The sequence below is a fragment of the Mytilus galloprovincialis genome, chromosome 9 (assembly GCF_965363235.1).
Source record: "Mytilus galloprovincialis chromosome 9, xbMytGall1.hap1.1, whole genome shotgun sequence".
Lineage (NCBI taxonomy): Eukaryota > Metazoa > Mollusca > Bivalvia > Mytilida > Mytilidae > Mytilus > Mytilus galloprovincialis.
Window position 1 is genome coordinate 67,647,833 of NC_134846.1, and position 22,281 is coordinate 67,670,113.

Here is a 22,281-nt window from a genome sequence, read left to right on the forward strand (position 1 = left end):
AACCAATTTTACATTATTGTATTTTTTCTTTTAAACAAGTCTGACCAAATATGATAAAAGCAACAGGAAGGAGAATGATTTGTGGGGCAAATTGTCCTAAATCAATGTACAGTCATACCTACTACATGTATAAAGGTCACTGCTACTACATGAAAATCTGTCTTGTCTCACTCTAGTAATACCTACATGTATGCTTTCAAATTCAATTTGAAGGTGGCCTTTCTAATATACATAGCCATTTTTCTCTAGTATGACCTTTGTATACTAGTGTGACTTTATTTCTTATTTCTCAATTTTATAGAAAAAGACCTTATCACCGTTACAGAATCTGTGACACTTGAACCAAGATGCTGCAACACTTAAACTATTGACGTCATACAACTATTACTTGGGATTAATTGTGTCAAGACATTTTGAGTTAGGACATCAACTTTGTATGGGAACTTCTACAATGTCCAGTTTAGGCACGGGGGGGTCTCTTCCTATATAAAGGTATATACATATGTGCCGCTGGAATGGGTCCCTTTTTTGATCCGTCAAATATATCAATGGGGTGCAATTTTACCGAGGAAATATATCAATAGGTAGTAATTGACCGATTGTGATATATCAATGGGTGATAAATATATGAATGGGTTATGATTTCGCTGTGAAATATATGTATAGGTAGGGATTTCACAATTATTCAATATATGAATGGGGGGTGTTTTTAAAATCCCAGCTGCACACCTGTACCCAAAATCCCATGTTGAGACCCCCCCGTGAGTTTAGGCAGACAAATAGCAATAAGGTGTATAGTGTTAAGTACTTGTACTTCAATGAAAATTCAAATATTTTATTAATTTTCTACAGGTTACATAGTTTATACAGCAATATAAATAATACATGTACTGAGAACAACCCTTGCTCAATAAGATCTCTACACAGGAAGTGAATGTTTTTAAATATTATAACTGTCTGACAAAAATATATATTTAGGGTCATGCATGTGCTTCATGTTAATTTTGCAATTCTTTTGTAGAAATTTGTTGATTCTTTTGCTAAATTCTAGAAAATCATTTTAAAATTTCAAATTACTAACATCATAGTCAAATGTACTCATCAAGACACAAGTCATCTTAAAATTATCTGAATCAAATAGTCAAAAAAAAAGAGAAAAAGTTGTATCAAACAATTTTTCAGTATCTAGAAAATGCAGACCCAAATATGCAAACTCAAAAGAATATTCTGCCATTATTTATATCTATATATTTCCAAATGAAATTTTGTGCAGAATATTCACATCTTTGAAAAGTATGCACTGCCACCTAATGTGGCCAAGACATGTAGGTCATTCTGGGATTCTGTCAGTATTTGTTCCACAATTTTTTTTGGTTATGTATGTAGACATTGGTTTGATTTTTGGATTATAAATAGGCATAATATATATTTGCAACATCTGTCTGAACTTTTTTCTTTTTTTAATGTTTCATTTTTTTTTATAACAATGTTTTTCTGTTACAAATCATGATGTATTGTGTTATGTGTACATGTTATGCTGCCCATCAAGGGCCCTTAATTGGAATAATAAAATATTCTTTTTCTTATATAAAGATCAATAATTTTTCTATACTGGATTACCATTTTTTTTTTTTGGCAGCATTATAACCTTTGGATTTACAAGAATTTAACAGCAGGTGTTTCTCTTCTTTTTATTAAATAATTTGTAAATTAAATTTGAATAATCATATTTTTAATAATACCAATAAACTGATTACTCTTATATCAAACAAATTTAAAAGATACAACATTAAAACAGAATTATTTACAATTATCTTATTTTTCAAATCTTAAGTTTAAAACAAAATTTGTATTCAAATTGCTGATCATAGTTATTTTATCATAGATACAAAAACAGAAATAGAATATTATTTTTACCACCACTACCTATTAATTGTTTTAACCCTGAACAACCAAAACATTATATCAATAACTCTTCAAATATATATCAATAAAAAAAATGTAAATTAATACTTACATGAATTTTGAACAATACATTGACCTTTATATCTTGTGATGCTTGGCTAGACTGATGAACTGAACACACAACAGCCTGGAGGATAAAATCAGATCAAGAATGTGTATTCAATTGTAGTCTTCTGTCTTCTAACACATTCCATTTCCCCTTGGTTAAACAACCTCAGAACATACCTATCTATATGTTTACCTAGATAAGCTCTAACCATACATCAATGGGAGGCCCTCACATATAACATTACCTATATAACTTTACTTATTATAATAGGTATGTAACAACCTTTAATGCCCAACGGACCAAAACTGTGAGAAAATTTTAACTCTTACTTTTTCATTGTTTCCACTCATGATTTAATTTATTGATTATTATAATATGAAAAAAAAAATGAAACTGTGTGAATGAAAAAATTATATTAATATATAATTAGTTTCTACAATTTAAACATTTTTTTTTTTGAAAATGACCATCTCAGTGTTATGAGTGTCATCTTATTAATTAAAATAATGATTGTGGCACATTTGTGCGACATTAGTTGCCACCACTTCCAAAAATTAAAAGAATAATAAATGCTGCTTAATTTCTTCATTGAATCACTTATAATTTCTACTACAAGAAATTTCTTCATGTTAAACTTCAGGTCTAATTTGTGTATATTGAAAGTCTTGCATTTGAAGAAAAGGCTAAAAAGCCTATCATTACATTGTAACATATGCAGATCTGAATGCACTTTTAAGGGCTTAAGGCAGAACTTTACTTTTTCTATACCCCCTTTTCTCTTTTTAGGCAAACATTGAATGTGATCAGTGTGCCACTTCTCCTCAATGCAATCCAGGATCATCCAAATTAAACCACACTGATAAGCTACTACATCAGAAAAATACGCTTGGTATAAATTGCCATTTTAAGGGGATTGAATAACTCCTACAAGATTTTAATTGATGATTTGCATTGACTAAATAGTTGCAGAATCAAATTAGATTATCAATTTTGTTGTAAATATTTTCTTTTCCAAAAAAAATTAAACCATTATCACTGCAATATACAAAATACATAAAGATCTGTTAACATGATCTAAGAAAACTTGAGTTATCAACAGCCTTGCTCAAAATTGTTCATTTTGAAGTTCATAAATTGAAAGAAAATTTGAATTATCCGAATATGTGTTCTCTTCAAAATTGAAGAGGATATTGCCATTATGGAATAGTATATTGTGCAAGGTAACATAAAGATCAATTCAATTACACTTGAATTATCATGAGTTTGACTGACAAATGGAAGGACTTGACCAAAGGATAATGATATACCTAAAAAGGGCCATCTTCAAATAGCTTGCGAAAACAATAAGACAAGTCACTAGAGGCATTAACACTTGTTAGAACGAGGTTAGAACCAATATAAATTTAACACCTCAAAATAAAATACACTTACAATGTTTCTGTATGTCATGACTTTTCAGGTGACTTGCTATTCATTTCTGAAAAAAAATTATGTATAACTACAAAAAAAGTTCTGCACCACTTATTTATAAAAGGCTTCAACCAAGACTCCAAAAACGCTCTAATCAGCTCTAAGACTATTTACAAACACATACATATAAACAAGAGTGTGTCCATAGTACACAGATGCTCCACTCGCACTATCATTTTTCATGTTCAGATTGTGGACCGTGAAATTGGGGTAAAAACTTTAATTTGGAATTAAAATTAGAAAGATCATATCAAAGGGAACATGTGTACGAAGTTTCAAGTTGATGTGACTTTAACTTTCATCAAAAACTACCTGGACCAAAAACTTTTACCAATACTTTAACCTGAACTTTGCACTATCATTTTCTATGTTAAGTTGACTGTGAAATTTGGGTCAAAATGTTAGAAAGATCATATCATGGGGAACATGTGTACTAAGTTTCAAGTTGATTGGACTTCAACTTCATCAAAATCTACTTTGACCAAAACTTTAACCTAAAGCGGGACGAACAAACGGACGGACAAACGAACGAACAGACCCAGAGACCAGAAAACATAATGCCCCTCTACTATCATAGGTGGGCATAAGGTCGGGCATAAAAATCAAAGTTGATATACTCATGCAATCACCTTCACATGAAATGTAAATTACCAGAAAGTCTAGTGATCTATACACCTAAAATGTGAATCACCAAATAGTCTAGTGATCTATACACCTAAAATGTGAATCACCAGATAGTCTTTTGATCTGTTCATCTTAAATGTTACTCACCAGATTAGCCTAGTGATCATGATCAGCTACACCTCAAATGTGAATCACCAAATAGTCTAGTGATCTATACACCTAAAATGTGAATCACCAGATAGTCTTGTGATCTGTTCATCTTAAATGTTACTCACCAGATTAGCCTAGTGATCATGATCAGCTACACCTCAAATGTGAATCACCAGAAAGTCTAGTGATCTATACACCTAAAATGTGAATCACAAGATAGTCCAGTGATCTATACACCTAAAATGTGAATCACCAGATTAGCCTAGTGATCATAATGAGCTACACTTCAAATGTGAATCACCAGACAGTCTAGTGATATATACATCTCAAATGTAAATCACCAGTAATCTAGTGATCTATACACCTAAATGTGAATCACCAGATAGTCATGTGATCTGTACACCTAAAATGTAAATCACCAGACAATTTAGCGATCTATACACCTAAAATATGAATCACCAGATAGTCACATGATCTGTACACCTAAAATGTGAATCACCAGATAATCTAGTGATCTATACACCTAAAATGTGAATCACCAGATAGTCCAGTGATCTGTACACCTAAAATGTAAATCACCAGATAGTCCAGTGATCTTAAACCTAAAAGTATATCGTCAGAATGTCTAGTAATCTGTAAACCTCAAATGTAAATCACTAGATTGTCTAGTGATTTGTACACCTAAAGTCTTACTGTAAATCACCAAATAGTTGAGTATGATTACACCTAAAATGTAAACCACAAAGGTGAAAGGTCAGAGGATCTATGAAGATCCAAATCAAAACTTTTTCCAGTTCTTTTTAGCTATATATGGATGATTCCTGGGTAACTAAAGAAAACTATTTTTACTATATGTATGAAGAAATTTAAACCATTCACATGCTTTTAAATCACATCAAATAACTGCAAATTTAAATGTTTGTAACCACAGGAAAATAGTATTGTCCGCCATACCCTGGTGATCCCTAGATATGTTTCAGATCTATTCAAACAAGAAACTATGTTTATTACATCCTTTTATTGTCCACTGGATAAGCTATGTTTTTTAATCAAGTTATTCAGAATTAAAGTATGCCCAACCTACAATGGAGAAATTGTCAATGGGTACTATAAAGCATCTAAAGTTTGTAGAGAAATAACCAACATATTCAATTATTCAAAATCAGAAATGTTACTTTAGTTTCATAAAGGCATTTGTGAAAAAATATGTTTATAATAAATTTCAATGATTAAAAATACGAAGTTAAGGAAATTCCCTCATGAAAACCTCACAACGTAATGATGTGATACTTCAGAATTACCATCTTTAGGACAGGCCTAAACTGACTTGTGGAAAATTTAAATAATTTATCAGTTCTCATAAAATATTGATAAATATCTGTGGGAACAACTCAGGATAGATATAATTATGGGTATTTTCATTCATTGCTTTTCCATAAAATTGTCTGAGAATATTACTTTACTTTTTTTCTATCAACAAGTTTAAGCCAAAATGAACATGTCAGCGATTGCTTTTATTCAGATGTTTAACATGTTTAATGTATATATAAATTTATACCGTTACATTATTTCAATGCATAAATTTTCCAATTTTGTTTACTTAAAGGGACATAATTCGTGAACTTCAAAGAAAATCTAAGGTGATTTTTTTTATTCATCAATTTGATAAATAAAGAAGAATGTGTCCATAGTACACGAATGCCCCACTCGCACTTTCATTTTCTATCTTGACTGGAATGTGAAATTGGGGTAAAAACTCTAATTTGGCATGTAAATTTGAAAGATCATATCATAGGGGACATGTATATTAAGTTTCAAGTTGATTGGACATCAACTTCATCAAAAACTATCTTGCGGTATGGGCTTTGCTCATTGTTGAAGGCCGTACGGTGACCTATAGTTGTTAATGTCTGTGTCATTTTTGTCTTTTGTGGATAGTTGTCTAATTGGCAATCATACCACATCTTCTTTTTTATATCAACCAAAAACTTAAATTTAATCTAAAACTTGCATTATCATTTTCTATGTTCAGTGGACCATGAAATTGGGGTCAAAACTCTAATTTAGCATTAAAATTAGAAATATCCTAGGGCACATGTGTACTACATGATGACCAAAAACTTTAACTTGAAGCAGGACGGATGAACGAAGGAACGAACAGACGGACGCACAGACAAGAAAACATAATGCCCCTGTACTATCGTAGGTTGGGCATAAAAATATTTTAAACTAATAAGTCTTTTTCCTTGGCTTTAATACTTTCACAGCATTTACAAGATGGATGACTCGGATTTTAGTTTAATGGTTTTAAAAGGTTTCCATAGGTGCTTTAAAGTGAATCTACTAGCATTGGCCAATTGCATATAAAACAAGATATCGTACATAAATCAAATAAATAAATATCTCAAAACAATATATTAGACAATTATGTAAATTTAGAATTTCTAACCACAATTTACACATTGAAAAAGGCAGATATTCTAATACGCCTTTGGATCAAAGAATATGTAAACATTGTATTGATAACAAAATTGAAGATGAGTTTCATTTTATATGTGAATGTAACCTCTATCAAGACGAGAGGGAAACGTTTTATGATGACATTGTTAATATTATACCATGTTTTTGTAATTTAGATAATTTTGAAAAATTTAAATATTTAATAAACTGTTCAAAGACTGATGTCCTCACCAGATTTCTTATATATATAGACAAATGTATTTTGATTAGACATTCATCAGTGGGAATAAGTGCATAATATCGAAGTGTGAGTTTTGTCTCTTGCTTGTTATTAATGTAAAAATTGTTGGTTGTTATGTTTTATTGCTGTTTCGTTTTGTATATGTTTTATATGTGTTCATGTGTTTCAGCAATGATCCTTTTGTACTGGATTTTATACTGAATAAAATTAGTTAGTTAGTTAGTTTTACATAAATCATACCTTGAATGTATCAACAAGTTATGGCTTGTAATTGCTAAGTAAAATGTTAAAAAAAAAAATATACCAGTAAGAGCATGCCATTTTAATGGTAAACATTTTCAGCATAAGGAATAATATCAAAAGTGGCAGAATATGAAATTTGCATGGTATATATATATATATATAACCAAATGAAGCTTGATGCAATATATCAAGAAGATGAAGACTATTCTAAATGTTTGCAAGACATTTTAAAGTTATGATTTTCCAGGAAACAGAAAGGAAGAAGAATATCCAACAACATCAAACATGTGAAAAGATACAGCATAACCAGATGAGGCTCATGATTTTATAACAGCATAACCAGATGAGGCTCATGTTTTTATATATCAAGAAGTTGTGACCTATTTTTGCTTTAACAAATGTTAACTGCCGGAACAACAGCATTAGTCAAAGAGATGAAAGGCCCTTACCCTACTTCTTTGAAGCAGAGATATAATTTCAAAACTATAGGGTCTAAAGAGCTTAGGTATTTGTGCATATTCAACAAAGTTACAATGGAGACTCTTTAAACACTGGAATATCAATCATGACTGAAAAATATTTTTTGGTGATCTTGTATTGCTGATAAATGTTTCTTTTTACATTTTCTTTCAATCTTCTCCATATCTTGCCCAAAACACAAAAAAATGGGTAGATAAATCTAATAGATTGAAAGAAAATTTATTTTTAGCAAATTATCTAGTTTTCAAGATATTAGACATAAAAAATAAACATAAACCTAAACTTAACATTATCAATGTTCTATGAACATGAGATCAGTCAAATGAACCATGCCAAACAGAAGATTGTAACCCCTATGTCTTTCATACTGCTACGAAAGTCGCAAGACAAGACAACAACTCTAGTGCTACCAGTGAGGTAGGTAAGGGTTTCCATTAAGTGGTCAATATTAAACCAAAGACTTAAAAATGGGTTAATGTGAGTTTGTGGTCTAGTGCATGGTTAAGACCGATGGCTACAGAGTTCGATTCTCACTTGGGATGCTTAAAATATCAGTACATCAGAAAGGTGATTTTCACCCTCTCACACACATCTCTGGTATCCAGACCCGAATTTAAATTAGAATGGGTACTTTGGGGCCTCTGTTGGTCAAAGTTGCTCTGACCTGGAGATCAGTCTGCTGATATCTCTCCGGTTTGTCTGTTTCCATCGAACAGACAGGTGTTTCTCTTCAGAGTACTTTGGCTTCCTCCACCATAATAACAGATTCTGCCTGGTGTCCTAACACGGTGAGGATTGTACTTGTAAATATTGAACATTGTAAATACATAAGGGACACATCTCCATTAATCCCGTTAGGGAGTGTACATGGATTCTACTGTACCCTCACAGCTCTCAAGGGGTTCTTTGGATATCGGAGGAATTTAACATACTTACCTACAGGTGGTATCTAGAAAATGAAATACAATGACGGTTTTTAGTGACTTGACTTATAAAGGTAGCAAGACGAGTTGACATGTCTGTTTAAGGACTATTAACTATTACAATCAAGTAAGTTAAAAATCCAAGCAGAACATGTCTTTCTTGTATATAATGCAGCTTAAATATTAATTTAAAATTTACATGTTCTTGTCCTGAATATTGTTCTGACCATCAATCAATCAAGTCCATATATATATAACAAAAACCTAACCCTGAAATAAAAGATAAGAGATCCCACAATCTTCTCTATATAACTTTACTTATGAAACTCAAATTTTCAAGATATATATATATGTATACATACCTTATAACCCAGACTGTTTTCTATCATTAAGTGCATGCCATATGGGACTGAATTTCTTCACTGTAAAGAGATGATATAGGTTGGGATATTGTTTTGCTATTCATTAAGTAGTTTTATGAATATTGATTTTAGCCTACCATCATACTACTATTTTCTTTAAATGTATAATCATTACATATCAGTAAGTACAGTAACTAAGGGTTAAAACTGACAATTAAAATTCTTCACAGTCTTGACCTAGATAAATATTGTCTGATTTGACCCAGATTACAAATGTTAAATTTGGTTTCATTCATGTAGAAAAGCTATAGTAACATTCTTTTCCCAGAGGAAAAATGCATCTTTGCAAAAACCACTTCCTGTGTAAAAGATATAGCCTGAATAGTTCTGACAGTTGGTATGTGTTACATTGAAAATATATAACACATTTCTCACTACATATTTGTGTTACATTTAACCTGTTTAACCACAAAAATTAAAATAACAAAATTAGGTGATTATCTTAAAATTTACAGAAGCTTAATGATTATTCTAGCATTATCAGTGACATGTTGAATAAAACAATTTCCAAAGGTTGTTAAAATGAGCACTCCCTTGTTTTTCTGCTGATGAACAATATATTTGTGTTATCTGCAAATGGGGACCACTAACAACCACTGTTGGATCATGAGTTTGGGAAAAACTTACTTGAGCAGAACATCCAAGGTTGTCAAAATTTGCACTCACCTATTTTTCTGAGCATAAAAGTATATGAGTATGGCTGAACCAACATGCAATAGATCCAGGGGTAGATTCAGGGGGGAGGGTACTGAGGATTGAAACCCCCCTTTTTTGGGGATGATCAATGCATTTGAATAGGGACATAATATTGGAACCCCCCTATTTTCTCATTGGTTATGAACCCCCCCCTTTAGAAATGGATGAATCTGCACCCAAGATCTTTCTGCTCAGAAAGTTAGGATAAAACATTCTATTCTTACCCTTTTACATGACCTATTGTGAACCTGATCTTCAGAATATATGTAATATCCCATAGTAATCTGTAAAATGTTGAAAAAAAGAAAGTTAAATGCATCCTAGCAAAAGTTTTTTTACTGTTAAACATGTACAAATTTACTGAAGTTTTTTTTTTAAAGTCATTAAATGGCTATACATCAAATAGCTAGTATGACATATCTGCCGTTTTGACTGATTTGTAGATCTTTTTGTGCTAATAAAACAGACTCGTTGTTTGCTGTTCCTCACTATATATTACAGTTTGATAAAAAACTTTCAAGGGAAATAACTTCTAAAAGTATTCAGATGACGATTTGGTTCATGCTAACTTATTTGAATATCTTTTTGTGCTTAACACCTTTGCTGTGTATAATTTCAATAAATTTGATGTTTTTTTAAAACTTTAAAATTTAAAAAAATCAGTACAATTAGTCTTTCAAGGGCAATATCTCCTATAAGAGGTCAATGAACATATAGTCCATGTCAACATATTCAAAGTGCTTACTTTTTTGGTCATTCTTACTGTTTAAAATGTCTGTTATAATTTTCAATATAACAACCACTAGAGGATATAAAGAGCCTGTGTCACTTTCTAGGTCTATGGATCTTCAACAATACAGATCCATCATACAGTTAAGTCTGCCTCATATCTTGTATTACATCTAGAAATATACAATGAGGGTCCATTGAAAACTAAACTTCAAAATTATTTCAGCTTCCCAATTGTGAACTTTCCATTTGTATGTAGCAAAATTCAAGTAACGCCTGCATACAGTTGATACAACATTCACATTGTGACCTACTGAATTAGACCAGGTTCTAAATAACATTACCACACAACTTAGCAGGATCTGCGTACCCTTCAGGAGCACCTGAGATCACACTACACAGTGTTTTTTGTGTGCTATTGTTTGTCTGTTTGCTTGTTGGTCTTTTTTGTTTTTTAGCCATGATGTTTTTTGTAAAGGAGCATAATTCTAGGACAGTAAAAAGGGAACCACCAAAATTCGAATCTGTGTTTTGTGGTAATGAGCATTTTGTATAAGTTTCATAACATTTGGTTGAGACAAACTAAAGTTGGAACCAGGAAACCAATTTTGGGATGTTCTGAAATACATACAGACGGATAAGGGTAAGTCTCAATGCCCTCTCCGCTATGGCGGGCATAACAACGGCAATACATGTATGTACATTGGAATAAAAAGTCAATATACACTAGATTCATAGCGGTACTTATAGCCATCTAATAAATTTAAGTTGCTGCTGTGCGAAATTCAGCATTGATGCAATAACATTTTGAGATTTTTGGTTTTCAGCCATTCATTTGATATCATCATCGCCTTGTGTTGAGTTGACACATTGCTTATTATAGGTCAATCATAAAAAATCATACTGACCAAGGAACAAAGTGAGAGATATCAATTCTGAAATTAAATTTTAAGGTCAGTATGATGTTTTTGCGTACCAAGTTTTGTCAACGAAATGTACTTTAAATTGACATTACAGGAGCAATAACTCCAAAATGGATTGTCTGATTGTTTAGAAAAGTTTTAATCCTGTTTTAAAGATATAAGCAAAATACTGCATTGTAAACCTTGTTATATATTATATTATTCATTTGAGCTCTTAAAAAAATTGCATATTTAACAACACCTGCTAAATAAATTCTTCATATATACCATGAACTGCAACTGGACAATAAATATATTTTATTTCGTTCGAAATTTGGGTTTTCCCATTTGCTATTTGTAGTAATTATTTATAGATGGGAACTAGTATAACTAGTTCTGCAACAGTATGTACTATTTATAGAGTTTGATGTAATGTACATAACGCACAAGGAAAGTTTTGGGGGTTTCTGCGTTTAAATGTAATAGTATCGGAGGTGCTTGCATTGTCGTTGCGTCGAATTGATGTTGGTCACTTTGGTATAATGACAGTTGCTTCTATGTTTATTGTACATACAGCCGTTGGAGGTATTAACCGAAGTAAAAGAAAAGATGCGAAAGAGAAACAGTGTTATATGTCATGTATTTATATGTGGATATATTGAATCGAAGTAATACAAATGTATGTACAATGAAGTAAAATAAAATATTGTATCGCAAGAGAAAATTATTTGTTACTGCGAGCAACTAATCCTATATATCTGTGTTTGTTATGTTTATAGCCTATTGAATTTAGAGATTAAATACTTTAAATTCGGACGAGCAGGGTGAGGGAGAATTTAATTATTGAAAACATCCACACTAACTTGTAACAGGGCAGTTAACATTTTTTTTGTATATCTTCTTTTCACATTATTTTTTATCTTTTTTTTTATTAGGTTATCATTATTTTGTGTACAGTTTTGTCAAGACATTCTTATTAAGGATGTACTTAGGTGAGGTTTTGGAATTTGTATCAAATGTTCGGATTCCTTGGTGTTTTTCCATACAATACAATGTAAAATATTTTGCCCCATAACCCCCATTTATTTTTTCATATAAGACTTGATAGCTCATGAAAGGTCATTAACCAAAATTTGAGAAGATTCTTGATTTTCTTTCGTTTTGAGACCCAAATAATACCAATGCAAATATAAGGTAAAAGGCTGAGTCAGCCTTTTCCCACCATATTTTAAATCTCAAATATCACGAAAAGGAGGTCCATGACCTATCAATATTTTTAGCTTATCTTTATCCTTAATTGATGCTCTACCAGCTTAAAGTATCAACTTTAATTTCTTAATTTTTACCTAACCTCACCTAAGTACATCCTTAAGATAGAAAAATCACAAAGAAAGATAACCTGAATTATACACTGTATTGAAAGAAAACGATTTTTGAGGTTCGAAAATCATCTACTGGAAGGTTAAATCATAGATCATCATAAATTAACCAAAAATTGATACTTTTGCAAAGTTATTTTGTCAGGTCAGCATGAGCCTGATCATTATTCAAATTATAAATGTGTAATGAAAATATAAAAAGCTAATTACATGTATAAGATACATGTATTCTAAAATGAGCCAAACTAGCAATGTGAATATAATTGAGTAATCATTTGATAGTGCTAAATTCAAAAACTTCTCAAAAGAGTCAGTCTTTTACTTAAAATGGAATAAATTTATAGAAAATGGTACAAATTTCTTCCAAAGAAACACTATTTTTTAGTGTTTAAAAAAAGTTGATAACAGCCTTTGAAAGTTGGCAACTTTTCATATTTTTCATATACATACAAATTACATATTTTTCTAACTTGTCAGTAAATCAGGTTTATAAGAGCTGAGACTACTATAACACACTATACAGTATATTACTGTGTTATAGTAGTCTCAGATAAGAACTATTATTTTTTTAGAAAATTTGCTGCAATTTTCATGAATATATTTGCCATAGCAAGTGTTAAATGTTTTTAAGGCCCCTCCTAACCTCTCTATTTTATAAACTTCCAGTGGCTTATCCAGAACTTTTCCTAAGGGGGGACTGCTGCCCTGGATTCGCCTATGACTTCTTAAAAATGGAAAAGTAAGCATTTAAACTTATAAATTGGTCTAAATATTTAAAGAAATAAAACAAAACATCTGCTATTCAAATTTTTAGGATGTGAATTTAAGCATGGATTTAATTTGGGCACTCCTCATTACAGAACCATGAATCATTTGGAAATTGGTTCAAACCCATTTTTCTGTCAATGTATCATTCAATTTGGACTCAAAAATTTATATTGATTTGAGGAAAGAACCTAGCTCTGAATACAACAATTTTGCAAGACTAGGTATTTATTATAATAAATAAGCTTCATTTAATGTCGGCATAGTATACAAACAAGGACATATTAAACATAAGGCTTTTTGAGCTTTAAGTTTAAAATAACTGACATACATGATACAACAGTACAACTACTACAAGTTAACTACAAGACTTCACAACTCAGATCAACATAATATTACATAATACACATGCCATAATTAAGTTACAAAACACAACATCACATTGGTGGTAATATAAAGCAGGTAAGTAGCACGATAAGCCAGGTAGTCGTTGTCTGTTTATCTCTGTTTAGTCCATGCAGCTAGTTTTCAGCATCCCCATTTCCGGTTGTTTATATCAATAAACGCGGGAAATAGAGTTAACTTCTCTTGATATACTCAAATGTTGAAAAAAGACCAGAAATGCCCTATTAAAGATGCCAAATAATTACAATGATACAAAATAAATAAACAATCAACGTGGACATCTTTTGCAGCCGAGTGATAAGTGAGGGTTTGGATGGGCTTAATGATTAAAGAATAATGCCCTTAAAAAATGAAGATTAGAGAATAACGGGCAAAAAAATGAAGATTAGAGAATAACGGGCAAAAAAATGAAGATTAGAGAAAAAGGGGTTAACTTTTTGAAGATTAGAGAAAAAAGGGGTGAACATTAAATGTTTACAGTATAACAGACCCCCATCCAGACCCTCGTAAGTCTCTGGTTGCAAACGTGATTACAATTCCCTTTTCGAAAATGTCACTAAGACTTGAAATGAAAATACATGGCCTTAATAGATTTGTACAAATTAAATTGTTTGATTACTTACATCTCGATTTTTTGTAAAATCAGCAGAAACAAATTTAGAAGTTTTTGTCCTTTTCAAAGATTTCCAAAACCTGCTTTTATACCTCTTAATACTAGTCGAACATAGCATTTATTTCAAGTTGTTTGACAACGAAGTGTAGTCTTTCATTTCCAAACGGCAATGAAAACTTTAATAATAGTTTCTTTTAGTCTGAAAAAAATCACACTGGGCCGCATCACGATGTTTGTCGGAGACTGCGGCAACCAACTAAATACCGTTTGCTAAATAAGGTATTGAGAACTTAAACTTTGCTTGATACAAACTTTGAATTTGACAAATAATGATGTTTTTAAAAACAGTTTGATATAAAGCAATCTGACTTACAACTACAAAAAAATAAATCTGGAGCTGTGGGCAGTAAACTGTTGCTTTTCAGTAATATTTTTGTTCCAAATTTTGTTCCCTGGCTACTATGATCTTCAAACCAATCTAACCAAAAATATAAAAAGTAAAATTGCACAACTACGTATCATGCAGTGCTCATTGTTTAAATATAGAACAGGATAACTTAGATATAATAAACCCAAAATTCCAAGAGAACAACGTTTTTGCACTGAAATTTTGCATTGAAGTAGAGACTAAAGAACATGAGGTTTTGGTATCTTGTGATATTCTTTTTCTCAAGTTCAGTTTAATTGGTGATTTTTCAGAAGTCTCAATTGTTTGCTAATTCTTTCCATAATTCTTTATATTTTTTTCTTTATCTTAGCGGCACGATCATCAGTATTCTCATTTTTTTACTTTTTTGCCTTCTTCATAGAGTCCATCTGTCAGATTTTAATAATTTGGGTGTAACAGCTACCAAGGTATCTGTTAGCTTAAAACCCAGTCCCCAATCATGTATATTAAATAATTGAAATTGGTTAATGTGCAGTAAAAGTAAAGAGTATATGTACAATAATGTAAAAGAGAAGGGGTCAAGATAATGTTTTGATGAGCAGTAATAAAAATACAATAAAAATTAATGCAGCAAGGTTCAGTATTTCAAAGAATTATTTCATAGGTGTCTAGGTAAAATGTTTGAACAAGAATAGGATTCATAATTATTAGGACCATTACACCTACATATACCATTCATCTATTAAAAGGGGGGGCAGGTTTGTTTTCTCTCTCAGAAATAACATAAATTTAAACTGCATTGATCAATTTGTTTTATACAACTGCTAGAAATTTGTGGCTGTGTAATGGTATGGTGATGTCATCATTGGGAGACATTTAGTTTTTAGACAATAACTAAAGTATAAGAGAAGGGATCTGTACAAGATGGTCCAACCGGTCCAAAATTAAAGTTTTTGTTTGATTTTTATAAAAAATAAATATTAAGGTTTTTTTGTTATGCTGAAGCTAACCATGAATTTAGATTTTGAGCCCCATTATTAAATTAGTCTCACATTGAAGTCCTAAGGGTCCAAAACTAAACTTAATTAGTTTTCATTAAAAGTTCAATTCTTCTGATTCTTTGATATGCTGAATCTCAACATGTAATTATATTTTGAATATTATACCATATTACATGTACATATTATAAGGGAAATATCCAGTTTTAAAATTTAAAGTTCTTAGTCCACATTCAATCTGTGCCAGAAATCAAGCTATGTCAAATATATATATATATATAATCACAATCCAAATTGAGAGCTGTATCAAGCTTGAATGTTGTGTCCATTATTGTTCAGGGTTCCACCTCTGGGTAGTATCTAGCGGCACCCAACCATGCCAACAGAGCATTATATTTTGGAAGGAACAAACTTATTTTAACAATTCACTTTTGAAAACAATTATTATAGATACAACGTACATAAATGCTGATTTCATAAATTTTCTTGTTTCATTACACCCCTGTCATGATTGATGAAAAGAAAGACTGACCATATTCATACTTGACTTGATGACGTCATAAAAAAGTTCAAGCGGTATCAAGCCTGCAATAACTCTTGGATGTGTGGTTGTTCACAAATAAAATAAAACTGAATAAACATTATAATTGCTATTGTAGGTAAGAAAATCTGGAACACATGTTAAGATATGTCACATTTTGTAAGGTTTGACATGACAAAATGACTGAGATTACTAAATAAGTTTTAGTCATTGCAGACTGTGGCACATGCAGGTTATACCTTATGACCTATAGTTGCTTAAATCAATATCATTTGAACTTTGGTGGATAGTCACATTAGCAATCATACCTGAACTCCATATTTTAATCATCATGTATATTACAGCACATAATGTGTTAAGAGTTTCTGTTCCAATCATTGTATAAATATCAAATGGCCAATATATTATGTGCTACTCAAGTTAGTGAACATATTGAAGGGAAAGTTAACATGGTCATTTGTTAATTAGTCACAAATGTGTTCACTATATGTCAATGATGCAAACTTTAAAGTTTATATATGTAGGGTTGTAGTCTAACTGACAACCTCTTTACCTCATACTGAGAATGTCTTGTCATAGTGAAAGTACAAAAGTGAAAAGAATGAAAATGGCACGTACATTTTTATGTTTATGTTATTTGCAAAAACTTTTCCCAGAGAACCTTACTTCTATCTGGTATTTTTTACTAACAATGTTAAACCTTGAACAGAAATGATATGAACCTACAGTCTTATATTACATGGGAATGGGCACTGACTGACCTAAAAAAAAGGGGGGGGGGGTTGTTGTTTCCAGTCATGCTTCAGTGATTCCCTATATACTAAACCAACATTTTCCAGGGAAAAAAGGGGGGGCTGGGCCACCCTGGATCCGACTATAAATGGATAAAAGATGTCCCTTTATGTTCATAATGAGAAAAGGAAACATGGAAAGGCTTGCATAATTTGGTAGACCAAACTTCCTCCGTTGACAACCGCATATTCATTCAAATCATCATTTGTACCTGTCCAAGTTTATGTTGCAGCATTTGGGCTTGTTTTCCCTTTGGACTTAGGAGGGACTATGCGCCTAACATACATTTCAATTATATATCTGATTCACGTTTCCCTCCATATTTACTTTCCAAAGGGTTCGGGGAGATAACTTAGATAAGAATGCACACATAATAAAGGTCCTGTGTGTGACGTAAATTTAATGCTCATTTTTTAAATCTAGGAAAAGTTGTTTAAATTTTGGGAAGAAATTATCAAATTGAAGTTTTTCAAGCCGGTAACTAATGGTTCTGAGGAAATTTATTGCGTAGATAATCGTTCCAAAATTTGGAACGAATTTCGAAAGCCGGTGGCAGTGATTGATGGAGTAAGGGAAAACAGTTCCGGAACGGAAACGATCACTGTCCGGAGTTTGGACAACACCGCCTAGCATTGCGCAGAGACCTCATCCCCTCCTCTAACTCTAGCTTATAAAAATAAGCTTTCGTTTCGGGAGGTGTTACCTTCTTGTAGGAATTAAACAATGATCTCTGATACAATACACGAAGTATTTATTTTTAGTGTACAGAAATGATCATCTACTCATCTCTTCAGTATAATTGCAGGATGCTAATCTATATATATATATATATATGTTTGATTTCAAAAGGACCAGACCCTCATTTCCCATGTAAACTTCTTGAAATGAGAAATCCCTCTATAGATACTAGTAAAATTCATCTTCACTAAATTACCCAGCCAAGATTAACAAGAGTTTGAAAATGTGCATTTCACATAAAATATTTCAAGTTTTTTTTTGTTTTTTTTTTTAGAATAGTGCAGTTCAATCTATTTTCCCATTATCAGAATTTTATTCAGTATAAAATCCAGTACAAATGATCATCAGAGGCAGATTTAGGGGGGGGGGGGGGGGGGGTAGGGAAAAAATTGGTTGCTTATATAGGGAATCACTGAAACGTTTCCAGTGGAACTTCTGTTAGGAGGAACAAATATACGTTGACAAATATACTGGAGCGGCCCCCTCTTAGGTCAGTCAGTGGGCCCCACTTATGAAAATTTCTGGATCCGCCACTGATCATCGATGAAATAAAAATGATAAGATGTAAGATCATGTAGTGTCTAGCAGGCCTTTTTGCATGCAATAAACTATGGGATAAGGGAGATAACTCATAGAATTTATTGATACTTTTTGTTCAATTCTGATTGGTCAGTCTCCAGACAGCCATTGCTTAACTTTCCGTCAAAGGATAAAGAAACGGAGAAAATTTTATGAAATGCTTAGTTTTATTTCAGAATGAAGATAATTTAAATTTTCTTTGTAAGTATGAGGGGAGAAGCTTTTGGTGGAATCGTCTTATCCGATCATTTGTTTGTGAACTGTTGAGTACTCGGTGGTCGCCAAGCGCAGAAATCGAGACTCGATGGGATCAAAAACATGGTCACAAAATATTATTGCAGGAGTTTTAATAGATATTTAAGTCTTTTTGCAGAATATTGGAAGTGGAAATGATGACGAAGATATGAAATGGCAGCAATGGTTGATTTTTCTTTTCAGTAATGGATTGCCAACGTCACGACGGCCCACGTGATGGGAAGGGACAATGTAAAAATATACAAATTAGACAAAATACATAATTGATAGGTTGATTGACTTATAAAGAGGTTGTAATTTTCAAACAACAACACATAATAACGGCCGCACGTATTAAAATGAAACATTATTGGACCAATAGTATTATATAAAAGTTTCCTTTTAAACTAAACAAAAATAAATTATAAGATTTTTCAAAGAAACTTAACTACAAAAACATGTATATTGGCTTAATATTAATAGTCCAAGCATTTTAACAACTGTCAAATTTTAATGAACAGACTCTTTCAACAATAGTCATGATAGTATTTAATTAACTACCAGTATTAATGTTGAACTTCTAGATGTCATGTTTAGAAATAAAAAAAACTGAGCTCATACATATTATATTTAGGCAGCAACCATTTGATTTTCTGGGGGGGGGGGGGCTATGGTTTTTTTCCAAAAAATAATTTGTTTTTGTTTCTGAGAAAAAAAAATTGTTCGTTTTCACCCTCAGCTGCCACTATATGTAATGCTAAAATTGAAAGAAAAAAATTGTTTTCGACTTGTCGCCAAAAAAATAGATTGTTTTTCGCCGCAGGCGAAAAAAAAATTTGTCCAGAAAAAAAAACCATAGCCCCCCCTGTTGCTGCCTTAGAACAAATACCAGAGACATAATCATCATATATTATGTCTCTGACAATACATTGTAAATTCTTTTTTTGAACTCAGGAAATGTTCAATGTTTTAGAAATAACAGATACATTTGTAGGTATACATCACACACACAGCATGCACACAAAAGAAAAAAGTAAGATGAGCAATTTCCTATAAACTTTCATCTAGAGACTTATTTGTTTTCACAACATTAAATTGAGAATAGAAACTGGGAATGTGTCAAAGAGACGAAAACCCAAAGTAGAATACAGCCAATGTACATGTATAAACACTAGCACAAGATTAGTTAAAGCCTACAGAAATTGTCATATTGTGTTCTCTGTTGACTTGTTATTTTCATTTACTAGTTTTACATGTAGTTCATTGGCTATCTGACGCCTCTTTGTTTATTTTAATTTATAGTGTGATGTTAAATAAATAACCAGATAAAACATACATTTTTCAAATTTAAAAACAACTGACAAACTTTGTATGATAAACTTTGCAAAACATTTGTGTGTATATGGTTACTTTTTTGTTTGTTTTCTTGACAGAGAATTTTAAGTTTTATTTTTGTTATTTTTTTATTACAGTCTAACTATTACAGATAACACTTAAATTGACTGCTGCTGTTGTAATTCAATACAATAAAATGTTGTTCCTTGAAGTAATTGGAATTTGTAAGGGTATATGAGTATGGTTGCCTAGACATCTTCCATCTTGCAGTAGAACTTGTGCTAAAGATGGACATCCTTTTGGGTTCACTTGTATAATTACATGCCGAAGGCTAGTTGGAATTGGGCTGTTAAATTTGATAACTTGTGTAGGGAAAGTATCAAACACTATGCATCATGTTTAAGAACCCTTGAATCTATATTGGAGGGTTGGTAATATAAGTGAAGTTTTGCAAGTCTATACATGTATTTCTCTCCCCTACATCTTTTCCAGTAGCAGTCAAAATTTCTTGCCGTTTATCCTGTTTGCAGAAGGTAGGATATTGTATTACTTGTTTATTTGCTCTCATCCTGAATATGCATGAAATACTTGCTGCTGGATGTTAAGTGAACAATATTATATCTATGAGTGAACAAATATCAATGAAATCAGTTGACAGATTCTACATTCTGCAAACTATATTTTGTTATGTAAGAGATGCGTGTTTAGTTCTAAATGAACATAAATTATGTAATTAATTTAGGTCTTGTGCCTTGATTGATTTAATTTTATTATAATTCAAAATACATGTATGACTACATGTACAGTGTTTCCATTGGTAGAAATATTTTCTGCCAGGCATATCATCTTCAATTGTTGCATATTTGAAAGAAATGGTAATGTCATGCAAAAGGTGATAAATCAAAATGATAAAACATGTGTTAAACTCTCAACTTACAGAATACAGTTTTCTAAATGACAAAATGAGTGAGTTACTTCCCTTGGTCACCATAATTGAGGGGTAAAAAATGTTGATTTTCTTATTTGACTATATAACCAACTTGAATCATGTAGTACAAACAAGTCTGATAAAAGATTCGTACTAGATCTTAGTGATGAATTACGTAAGACTAAAGAAATAAAAAAAAATATGTGTTCAGAAAACCACGTTTACTTTTTAATTGTATTTGACTAATTTATGAGTGAGTTTGTGCATGTACATGTATACCTCCAACATAGTGACCAAACAGAAGTAGCTATTCCTAAACTTATTGTGTCAATCCTTTACTATCTATAAGTGTGAAATCACTTTTAATGAATAATGTCTGGTGAAGTACCTTTTTTATACGACCGCAAAAATTTTAATTTTTTGGTCGTATATTGCTATCACGTTGGCGTCGCCGTCCTGCGTCGTCGTCCGAATACTTTTAGTTTTCTAACTTTAGTAAAAGTGAATAGAAATCAATGAAATTTTAACACAAGGTTTATGACCACAAAAGGAAGGTTGGGATTGATTTTGGGAGTTTTGGTCCCAACATTTTAGGAATTAGGGGCCAAAAAGGGCCCAAATAAGCATTTTCTTGGTTTTCGCACTATAACTTTAGTTTAAGTGAATAGAAATCTATGAAATTTTGACACAAGGTTCATGACCACAAAAGGAAGGTTGGGATTGATTTTGGGAGTTTTGGTTCCAACAGTTAAGGAATTAAGGGCCTAAAAAGGGCCCAAATAAGCATTATTCTTGGTTTTCGCACAATAACTTTAGTATAAGTAAATAGAAATCAATGAAATATTAACACAAGGTTTATGACCACAAAAGGAAGGTTGGGATTGATTTTTGGAGTTGAGGTCACAACAGTTTATGAATTAGGGGCCAAAAAGGGGCCCAAATAAGCATTATTTTTGGTTTTTGCACCATAACTTTAGTATAAGTAAATAGAAATCTATGAAATTTAAACACAAGGTTTATGACCATAAAAGGAAGCTTGGGTTTGATTTTGGGAGTTTTGGTCCTAACAGTTTAGGAATAAGGGCCCAAAGGGTCCAAAATTGAACTTTGTGTGATTTCATCAAAAATTGAATAATTGGGGTTCTTTGATATGCCGAATCTAACGATGTATGTAGATTTTTAATTTTTGGTCCCGTTTTCAAATTGGTCTACATTAAGGTCCAAAGGGTCCA

At 31.8% G+C, this 22,281-nt stretch overlaps 1 protein-coding gene across 2 annotated transcripts in view; it reads left to right on the forward strand.

The window, feature by feature from the left end:
* Window positions 1-18,643: 18,643 nt before the first annotated feature.
* LOC143045732 (uncharacterized) overlaps window positions 18,644-22,281 on the forward strand; it is a 40,740-nt gene continuing 37,102 nt past the window's right edge. For both annotated transcript variants that reach the window (XM_076218445.1, XM_076218446.1), the window contains exon 1: window positions 18,644-18,753. The gene's annotated coding sequence lies outside the window, so the exon portion shown is untranslated. The remainder of the gene's footprint in view (window positions 18,754-22,281) is intronic.